This window comes from Hirundo rustica, chromosome 4 (genome assembly GCF_015227805.2).
Source record: "Hirundo rustica isolate bHirRus1 chromosome 4, bHirRus1.pri.v3, whole genome shotgun sequence".
NCBI classification, from domain to species: Eukaryota; Metazoa; Chordata; class Aves; order Passeriformes; family Hirundinidae; genus Hirundo; species Hirundo rustica.
Window position 1 is genome coordinate 19,210,948 of NC_053453.1, and position 9,508 is coordinate 19,220,455.

At 37.6% G+C, this 9,508-nt stretch overlaps 1 long non-coding RNA gene across 1 annotated transcript; it reads right to left on the reverse strand.

Annotated features, from left to right (window-relative positions):
- Positions 1–1,412: 1,412 nt before the first annotated feature.
- Positions 1,413–5,915, reverse strand: LOC131378537 (uncharacterized). Its single transcript, XR_009207773.1, has 3 exons — positions 5,843–5,915; positions 1,955–2,085; positions 1,413–1,432 (listed from the first exon to the last, which is right to left on the reverse strand). It is a non-coding gene; the product is annotated as an uncharacterized LOC131378537 (long non-coding RNA).
- Positions 5,916–9,508: the final 3,593 nt, after the last annotated feature.

Sequence of the window (9,508 nt, forward strand, 5' to 3'; positions counted from 1 at the left end):
TAATGACACAAAAAAAGGAGTTACAGTAACCTGCTGTGGAGGTGCAGCAGAAGCCTCTAGTCTTAGTGAAGTTGACTGTAGGACTGAAGAGCAATAGAACAAGATCTTGGTAAAGGGACACTTAGGTAAGATGCAAGAAAGAAGATAAAAAATATTTAAAATTAAGAATTCACCAGTAGATGTGTGCATTTTCTCCTACTAGAATTTTAAGTATCAAGATTGTCTGTGATTCTAAAAGGTGTTTGCTAGATAATCCATCACTATTATTCTTGAAGGCAGATTCAGAGGAAATACTATGGGTTTGTGTGGGCAGCATTGACTGTATGAATTGGGCTCTTCTGATGTTAAAGTCCAAGAAAATGATTATCATTGTGTGAATGTCAAAATCTGCAAATCCCTTTTCCAATTCATAGCACCAACACAAAGACAAAAGTTCATGCTCACGTGGTTGGTAAACTGCTGAATTAACATTCACTGTTATAACTCTCTTTGAGCAAGTGTGATTTTGCAGCAGGTGTCTTAGTCTTTAATATTGTCTCAAATTATATTAATGCCTAATTGATTTCAGTTCAGGCACAGGGACACTAGAGCTTTCCTAGGTCGACAGCAAAAGCTGACCCAATGTCTCACTTTGTCTTGAAAGAGTATGATATTGCCCTACAAACAGCTAACTAGAAAATGCATAAAAGCAGAAAAATAAATTCATTCACATAATTCACATGATAAATATGCACACAGTTTAACAATTCTGTTTGGGATTTCCATACTGACCATTGGCAGAAATTCTTTTCACTTAGAAAAGTTATTCAAACAATGATCAGCTGCACTGAATGAACAATTTCTGGTTTCAGATACTCTCTTTCTAGAAAACTGTCATTTTAGAGTTTGTGTTTGCCATCTGACAGCACAGCCCTTGCTTCATGTGAAACTACTTTGTGATGGATGAGGAATTTGCATTTTGTCTTTACACACTTTACATTGTGAGTATTCCCACTGACTTAAAATGGCCTTGAAATCAACAGAGCTGTCACATACATAAGTCATCAGAGTGTCAGGCAGACCTTTAAACAGCATTCACCACATCTAGCTACTTCTGCAGAAGAATTTGGTCATTTACATACAGCACTTTTGAACCCACAGATGCCATACCCTCATCAGAGGTTTGAAGTGGGGTGGTGAGAGAAATTAAACCATCATGTGTCTCCATAGGCCCCGCTATGAAATTTATTCTGCTTTCTCTTTCTTCAAGTGAGCAGTATTATAGGGAAGTTATTAGTGAGCTTAAAGATGGTTCAATTTAGGCTCAGTCTTGTAATAAAACAGCATAGAAAATATAGAAAACATGGATCCTTACTTACTTGTGAACATACATCTCAGACAGTTGTCATTCAAACTGTTTATATGGTAGTTTCACAATCTCATCAGGCTTCTACTATGTGCATGAAAATAAAACAACTGTTATGGTAACATGCTGAGACAGTATTTATAGTGCTTCACACAAACAAACAGGTTGACAAAAAAAGGAAAGAAAATGGGCCTTAAATTACCTCAACTGAAGAGAGAGGAAAAAAAAAAAAAAAAACAAACCTACAATGAAGTGGAAAATTATGCCACTAAAATTTGCTCATGATACGTGTCTCTGGCAATTACTGAAGTCACTCTATTTTCTGCATAAATATATGCAATATGCATAGTTTAAGAATTGTTTCAAACATAGATATTTTCAATATTTACAGAGAGACTGAGAGAAGGATGGGTGGCTAAATTCATATGAGGTGAGACAAAGCTCTTTCATGATAGAAAAAGGTATCATAATAATAATACATAAAAATAAAGATAGAGAGGTAGAAGAGTAATTGTAATAAATCATTCTCACATTAGTTAACATCACTCTGAAGAATTATGTGATTAAGACTGGCAAAATAAAGGAAAATATATGTTTACATTCACTCACACATGTGTCTGTTCCGTCCCGCACCGGGCGGGAGATGACCTCTGGCTAGCTCGAGTCAACACAGCCACAGATGGTCCCGGTTCGTTTCGGCTTCCCGGCTTAGCAGCTGGACCCAACAGCGTTGTGACAGCCTACAGCAGCAGAAGAGAAAAGGCTGGCTCTCAGCTTAGCAGGTAAAAAATGTTTATTAGCTCAAGAGCTGAGGAGCAGAGAGAGAGCTCCGGGCGAGATCTGAGCGGCTGAGAGAGTTTGAATCTCCCTCCTACCCCTTATAAGCGGGGGAGGGGTTCCAGGGGGGTTACAACAAGACAACAAATCAGGGGATTCAGGGGGTAACAAGGTGTGCCCACCCCCAAGCCCTGGACCACTAAAATCCAGAGCTAAAGGAATTCCTTCAAAGGGGACCTATCGCCTGAAGCCCTCTCCCTGAGATTTCGCAACCTGGGAGGGCTCCTCAAAGTGATAGACAAGCTGCCCCAGAGCGAGGAGGGTGGGAGGACTGACACAAAACACCTTGTTATACAGAAAACACAAAAAGGGTTACAACATTGGGGATACAGTGAAATGAACCATAACATAAACTTCTTATAAAAACCTAATAAAACAGTTCTGCACCACCACATACACACAAGTGTTTTGAGCAAATGAAAAGTAAAAAAAAATCCCAGCAATTAACAGGGTAATTAGAGTATTATAAACTGGTGGCAAGAAAGTGGCTTTTTAGGTTCAGCCACCTACTAGATGAATTCCTTATCTCTTTGTTAGGTAATAGAAGGGAATAAAAACCTTTTTTGCCACACACACATGTGTAATCTGATTACATGTAATTAGTATGGCAACTTCTGAATGAGATTGCATCACTGAAATCTGAAAAAAAATCAAAAATATGTCCAACTGGAAAATGCAATATAAAATTTGGATGCTTTGAAATAGGTATAGATAACTTGGATATGATCCAATATAAATTCTGATCCTGGGGTTTTACATTTTGAACTTGCCATAATAGAGAGAAAACAGCAGAAATTATGCAGGTATATATCCACTGGCCATACAAGTTAAATATCTTGTTAAATAATATTAAGTTAAATCAAATTAAATAATATCATTGTGTATCATTGTTAACTTTAGTTAAACTAAGAAAATTTTCTTTTTACAGCTATACAGAAATTTAGAAAGATGATACCAGATCTTGAGTTGTTTATGTAAGTCTTTTAAGCCACATTTATTCAATGCTTCCACATTCATTGCACTTAAAATTAACACTGCATGACGCTGCTTAGCGTGGAGGAATACACTCAGCGCAGAAACTTCTGTGTGCACCTGCACTGAGAGCAGCAGGCTGGGGTTTGGGGGCAGGAGACTAAGCCTGAGCCCAGACTTTGTCATGCTTGCCCTGTAAGGGTACAAAAGCCCATGGGTGTGAGGGTTTTGGCTTCTGTTCTTCTTTGCCAGAGTCAGGATGAATAATATACAGTAAATGTAGAATCAAATTCAGACTTGGTTGTTTATGATATCCTATCTATGTACAGACTCACATACCATGAGCTCCAACTAGCATGCTAGGAAAACAAGGTAAAATGGAGAGCTACTAACTCTTTCCAAGGTCTTTTAAGTGATAATTATCCAGTACCAAGATGGCACCTATATTATTTATGTTTCTGACCCAATAGTGACCATCCAAGACCTGCAATGCAGACCTTTTTCACCCAATTACAGAAAACCATCTAAACCCATGAAGAAGACAGAAGAAGAAGGACTCAGACAATGCCCAAAGCCCTCCATCTTGTCTACCATGTATTACTATATACTAAAATGTTAAATCTAAGTTTTATACCCTGTGAGATCACACAATACTATTCAAACTACACACCCACAACCCCATGCTGTCACTCAGTCTCAGGAGCTTGTCCCAAGGTCTCAGGTCAAATGTGGTGCTTGCCTGAGGATCAGCACCCCTCAGCTCAGAAAGCCCGAAATATTCAGCCTCCAGGTTCCAACACATGGGGATTGCTTTGTTCAGGGCCCTTTCTCAAAGTCACCCAGCTCAAGCTGTTATTCTGTTATTTAGCTATTGCACCATGATTAAAATTTTTTAAGTATCTGAACGTGAGATACTCTGGGAAACCTGGGGTGGAGCCAGTAAGGAGACCTGGTCTGACTGAGTATAGGATGTGTTATAGGATGTGAACAGCAGGGGTTCAATCCCCTATCACTGTCTTGAGGCAGTGCAAGAGTAACTACCAGACTAGATGATCAGCCAGGGAAGTTTCCTTTACATTAGAAGACTAGATCTCAGGATATTTTATATGACCTGAATGATTTAAACAACACATGAATGGAAGGCTTCTTCTGCTACTTTTCATTGTCACAATTGAACACAAATCTGTTTTGCATTCAGGCATGCCAGCTAACCTAATTAAGACAGTAACTTAAACACAAGTTCCCCTCCCAGAAATTGAGGCAAATCTTGATCCGAAATGTTCATACTTGGCATTTGGCATGCTGCTGGCTGATGCATAACTTTAACTAAAACTCACACTGCTTTAACATTGTCAGTTTTTTGTAACCAGATTGGAAGAGCAAGAAGTTCCCCGTGTGCATCTCTGTCCCAGCTGCTTATGTGTGTGCCCCCACCACATCTCCAGGCACAGCTGAGCTGACACAATTCTTTGTGGGGCTGCACTGTCACCAAGATCACTGAACTCACCTGGCTTGAAAGTAAAACTCCTCAGGAGGGGGGTGGGTTCACTGTTTCAGCCAAGAGTCCAACCTTGTGAAAGCTTATGTTAGCACAGCAGAGGATATGAAGAGGTTGGAAATTCTTTAAACTGCTGTCATCATGGAAGCTGACATACTGTGAGATTACAATTTGAGGGGAGCAGTATACTGTATTTTCCCATATGAAACTGATATCGTACCACATTAAATATGCTGTATCTCCAACAAAACTAGATTTTTGGCCATTGTTGCCAATGGGAACCAGATTTTCACTGCCCATAGCAAACATTTGCTAATAATCTGCAAAATGACAAAAAAATAAAAACCCACCCTAATTTAAAAAGGTCAGGTGAAATACATTGAAGATCCTTTCTCATAAGGAAAATGAACTGTTTAATATAAATTTTAAACTTTTTCCAGGGTTACTTTTAAAAACTCCTATTTCAAATCATTGGCATATGACTGAAAATTGAAATATGTCAATTATCCTATATTTCTTTATACAGATGGGGATCAAAAAGTGTACCAGTCATTCCAGAAAGTAAACATGAATCTAATCCTAATTTAGGGTACTTAATTCTAATTTAAGGTATTTTATTATATTCTAAAAGACTAATGGAAAAATCTCGCCTGGGAATCAAAAGTCAGGAAAGATAAGGATTTACTTAAGGCCAGTCAGAATGCTTATTTCAAAAGTATTTCCTGTCAAACCAGCATGATTTCTTAGCTGTTCATTGTGAAGCAAAGTGCCTGACAAAGGTTTTTTCCATTTGTTTTTTATTTCCCTCTGCCTCTGAATTGCATAACATAAGCTGTCAGGTGTATTGGAGTTTAACTTTGTACTGCACATTTCTTCTTTAAAAAAAGCTCTATACAAAATAACGAAGATGTAGATTGAATAGATTATGAATTGACTATAGGTGTATTTCACTGTGGTAACTCCATTTAATGGTGATCAGTCCTCTATGTTATTCAGCACCTCTGTCATTGATCAAGAATTAAACACAGTATTGATTCTAGTCTATTGTGAAAAGTCATTCAGAAAGAATGAATAATTAGTGGACCAAGACAATAACATAAAGTATTCCTGTATTGCTTAGTAAATCCACAGAATTAATTTAAATACCACTAAATGCAAAGTAAAAAATCTAGAAAGGTGCAAGTACTTACAGAATGATGGACTATATCCTGGAAAGCTGAGATTCAGATAGGAAGTGCTGGATGAGCAATCTGACATTCATTTTCAGTGGTTTGCATAACAGTCTTCTGCAACAGCAAAAAAAGCATACTTGTAACACTGCAGAGTCAGTTAAGGCTAGCATTTTCTAGCTAGCTATTTTTTTTTAATGACATCAAATCATTCAGAAAACATATTTAAAGGTGGAGGAAATGTCTTTCTGTGAGAGACTGTAACAAACCCTTCTGTTTACTTTATAAAAATGCAGACAGAAAGGGAATTTGAGTGTATTGTATAAAACCTTCTTGCAGAAAATTTCTCTAAAGAGTGTCCAATCCAGTGGCAAAAAACTGAAATCAGACAGATTCAAATGAGAAATTGTGAGCACTCTTCAAACATTGGCAGGAATTAGTTAATGAAGAAAACTATATAGAGAAAAGGTTTGTTTCATAACTGATGATATGTCTGGATGGAAAGCTGAACTCAAAAAAAACAAGTTATAGATCAGCATCACCCCTGATTCAGCCCAGAGTATGCCCCTACTGGATGAAATCTCTCCATCTGACAAACCAAGGTAAAATGCATGATCTAGTGTTTCCTTCTTGCTTTAAACTGTTAAAATGCCTGCTCTCAGCACCTGGGGGCTTTTACATGCCATCACCCAACCACAAAAAATCTACTGTCATGTGTTAACTGAAGTGCTACTTTTAACATTGTTTTCAGCATTACTCTTAACAAGGTACAGCTCTTAGCTCAATTTTCAGTAAAAAGAAACATCTGCAGCCTCTTACATTGGTGAGCAGAGGTTGTTGGTAGACAAAAGAAAGGTCCATTATCAGGCTTATATTTTCATTATATTCTCTGATTTAGAAGACCTCTGCATATTATTCTTAAACCTCCTTTTTTCATTAATAAAGCTATAGAGTTTCAAATACTAACATACAATTTTCTGGAACAGAGTCCTCTTGCCTTAGTGTGGGGTGAATATATACATATCTATTTTTACTCTGTCATGCTCTTCCCAGTACTGTTTTTTTCCCTAATGTTTAAGATTTTCCTAAAAATACAGTATTTCTAGAAAGCAGTGGGTGTGTCAAATTTAACAATTTAAGTATTTATAGTACAAATACACAAATGTGTGGTTTAAAACAGCTATATTGTAAAGCCAAGGCCTTAAACACTCATGCTCTAGAAACCAACTGTCATTAAAATACCAGTCAAATGGTGCTCAAATTAGCCTCAGAAAGGTTTTGGAATGCACAGCGACTCAAGGCCTGAAGTCTTGCCATGTCTGGATTTGGGGTTGTGGCTCTGGTCCTGGAATTCACCCCGCAGAGACTATGCAAGTCACACTGTGAAGGCTGGGGTGGGACACGAGCTGGGAAGAGGACCATCAGAGCTAGCACAAAAAGCAGAGGGTCAAGTTGGTCAGAAAAACTATTAAAGAGTATGAACAACAAAATCTTGCCTTTTGCCTGGAGTTTTGCTCAAATACTAGACTGAGCTCTCTCTCTGATAGCCTTTTTCAAACATGCATTTCCAAGCCCTTCCTCAGGCACGCATCACAGCTCCCTTCTCGCTGTTGTGTGTCCAAGGAAGAGCTGGGGGAAGTGGCTCTGCTTGCCTCTTGAACTGAAAGGTTCAATGCCACCCACCACTGATATCACTGCAGGAAGAAATGCAAAATTTCATATGGGATTCAGGAGCACAAAAGGAGATGACTGACACCTCAATGCAGAATCCACCAGATGGGAAAAGACCTTGATCAAGAAGGCTGAACTAGAGGAACATATGTCTAGAAATATAAATCTTGGCATGAATATTTTGGACAGACACTGCAGCAAACTCTTACTTGATGATTCTTAGACTTCAAAGCCCTTATGGTATTAAATTTGAGACCTGATATATCTTGCATTTATGTATTGTTATTGTAGCTGTGTCCAAACTAAACCACATTCTCTTTTTTAGGTGTACTACTTAGTTTCATCGGTAGTTTAAGCCTAAGCCCTTTCGAAAATGTAGTTACACCTCTCCACCTTGTTCCAGTAAGAATTCAGACTTGGTAATGTGCACTGACAGACAAGATTTCTGGCATTCTTGTGTCCCTCATACTGTCAAAAAGGCAAATAAGATACAGGAGAAGGGCCAGGGCATACCAAGGTCCATTCACACTTCAAATAAGCATATCACAGAGTGACTGTGACATCCCTAAGGCCTTCCCTTCCTCTTTTTTCTCCTAGATGGTGATGAGGAAAACAGATTTTGAAAATACCTGGAAGCGTGAATTCACTTAAGGGATAAATGCTTTTATAACCCTTTAAGCAATTGACAGCTTACTGAAAAAGAAGCACTTCTAAACACAATGCTTCATCAACCAGCTAAAATGAAAACTTCTTACTGCAAATAAAGTGGCATCTTCTTGAGAATTATATTCTAGGAAAATGCTGCAGCTGACGTGAAAAGTGACGAAATATTTTGCCTGACAAAATCTTGATAACATTTCATTTTATGTTGCTGAGATTTATACTCATGGATTCAATATTTTCAAGACCAGAAAGCCCCATTAGATGCCTTACATGACACACATCTTTGAATTACAACTCCTTATTCTTGTACAGTTTTCAACAATTTCTGTTCTACCTAACACTTATCTTTCAAAGAGGTGTCAAATCTTGAGCTGAAGAACTAGGGATGTTATTTCATTTCTTTTATGTTTTCCAATTTGATTTGAATACTTGCAACCAGCTACTTACTGCAATTTTTTTAAATCTGATGGGTTACTAGCTATGAAAATATTATTTAGATGAAAATTTCATTTTTGCAAAGCAGAAGCAGAGTAAATATATATGGAGAGTATATTTGAATTAAACCATTTGCACATGTAGACTTGGGAAGTTGGCTTTACTTTGTTGTAGACATTTTAAAATGAAGACTGGTAATTGATAAGCTGCTTTGTCAGAAAGACCCCCCTTCGTCCTACAGGTGTGCAAAATTACATAGCCCTTCAGATTCCCAGTGGCAGGTACACACCAAAATCTAACGCATGCCTTCCTTGGCGATACCTTAAATTAGTCTAAATTGACACTACAAACTCAATCCCTTAGCTACATAAAGCTCTTTACAGCTGCAAATGCAGACACTGAGTTTGTTTCCTTCAAATTTTCATCTTTATATGAGAAATCAGTCAAGCATATGCCTGGTTTTTGCCAAAGAAGCATAAAACTTTATGTGCATAAAACAAGGATGAAAATTAATAGCAACCAAACTAAACTTGTGAACCAAATCTGGATCTTGCCAAAAACTATAATGAAACTTATACAGGTCAGCATTTAGAGTAGATGTAGCTAAAGATTTTTTTTAGCAGTTAAAACATGCGAGCATGATTTCGAGATTCTCTTTAATTTTCCCTCTAATACCAATCTCATAAAATACTCAAATTATTAATTGATGTGATAATGTAATTCATACCTCTTTGTCTGTACTGTTAGCAAGGAATGCTAATAATTTCAGAAATGTTTTGTATAACTTCCTTACTGGTCTTAATTGGTGGCTTTAAATGGGACAATAAAGGAAAAGTTTACAATAGCTGCTTTCATATGACTCAAATACTTCATGGAATTCATCAAGGAAATGTAATGCAAGGAGTATCTGTACTGCCC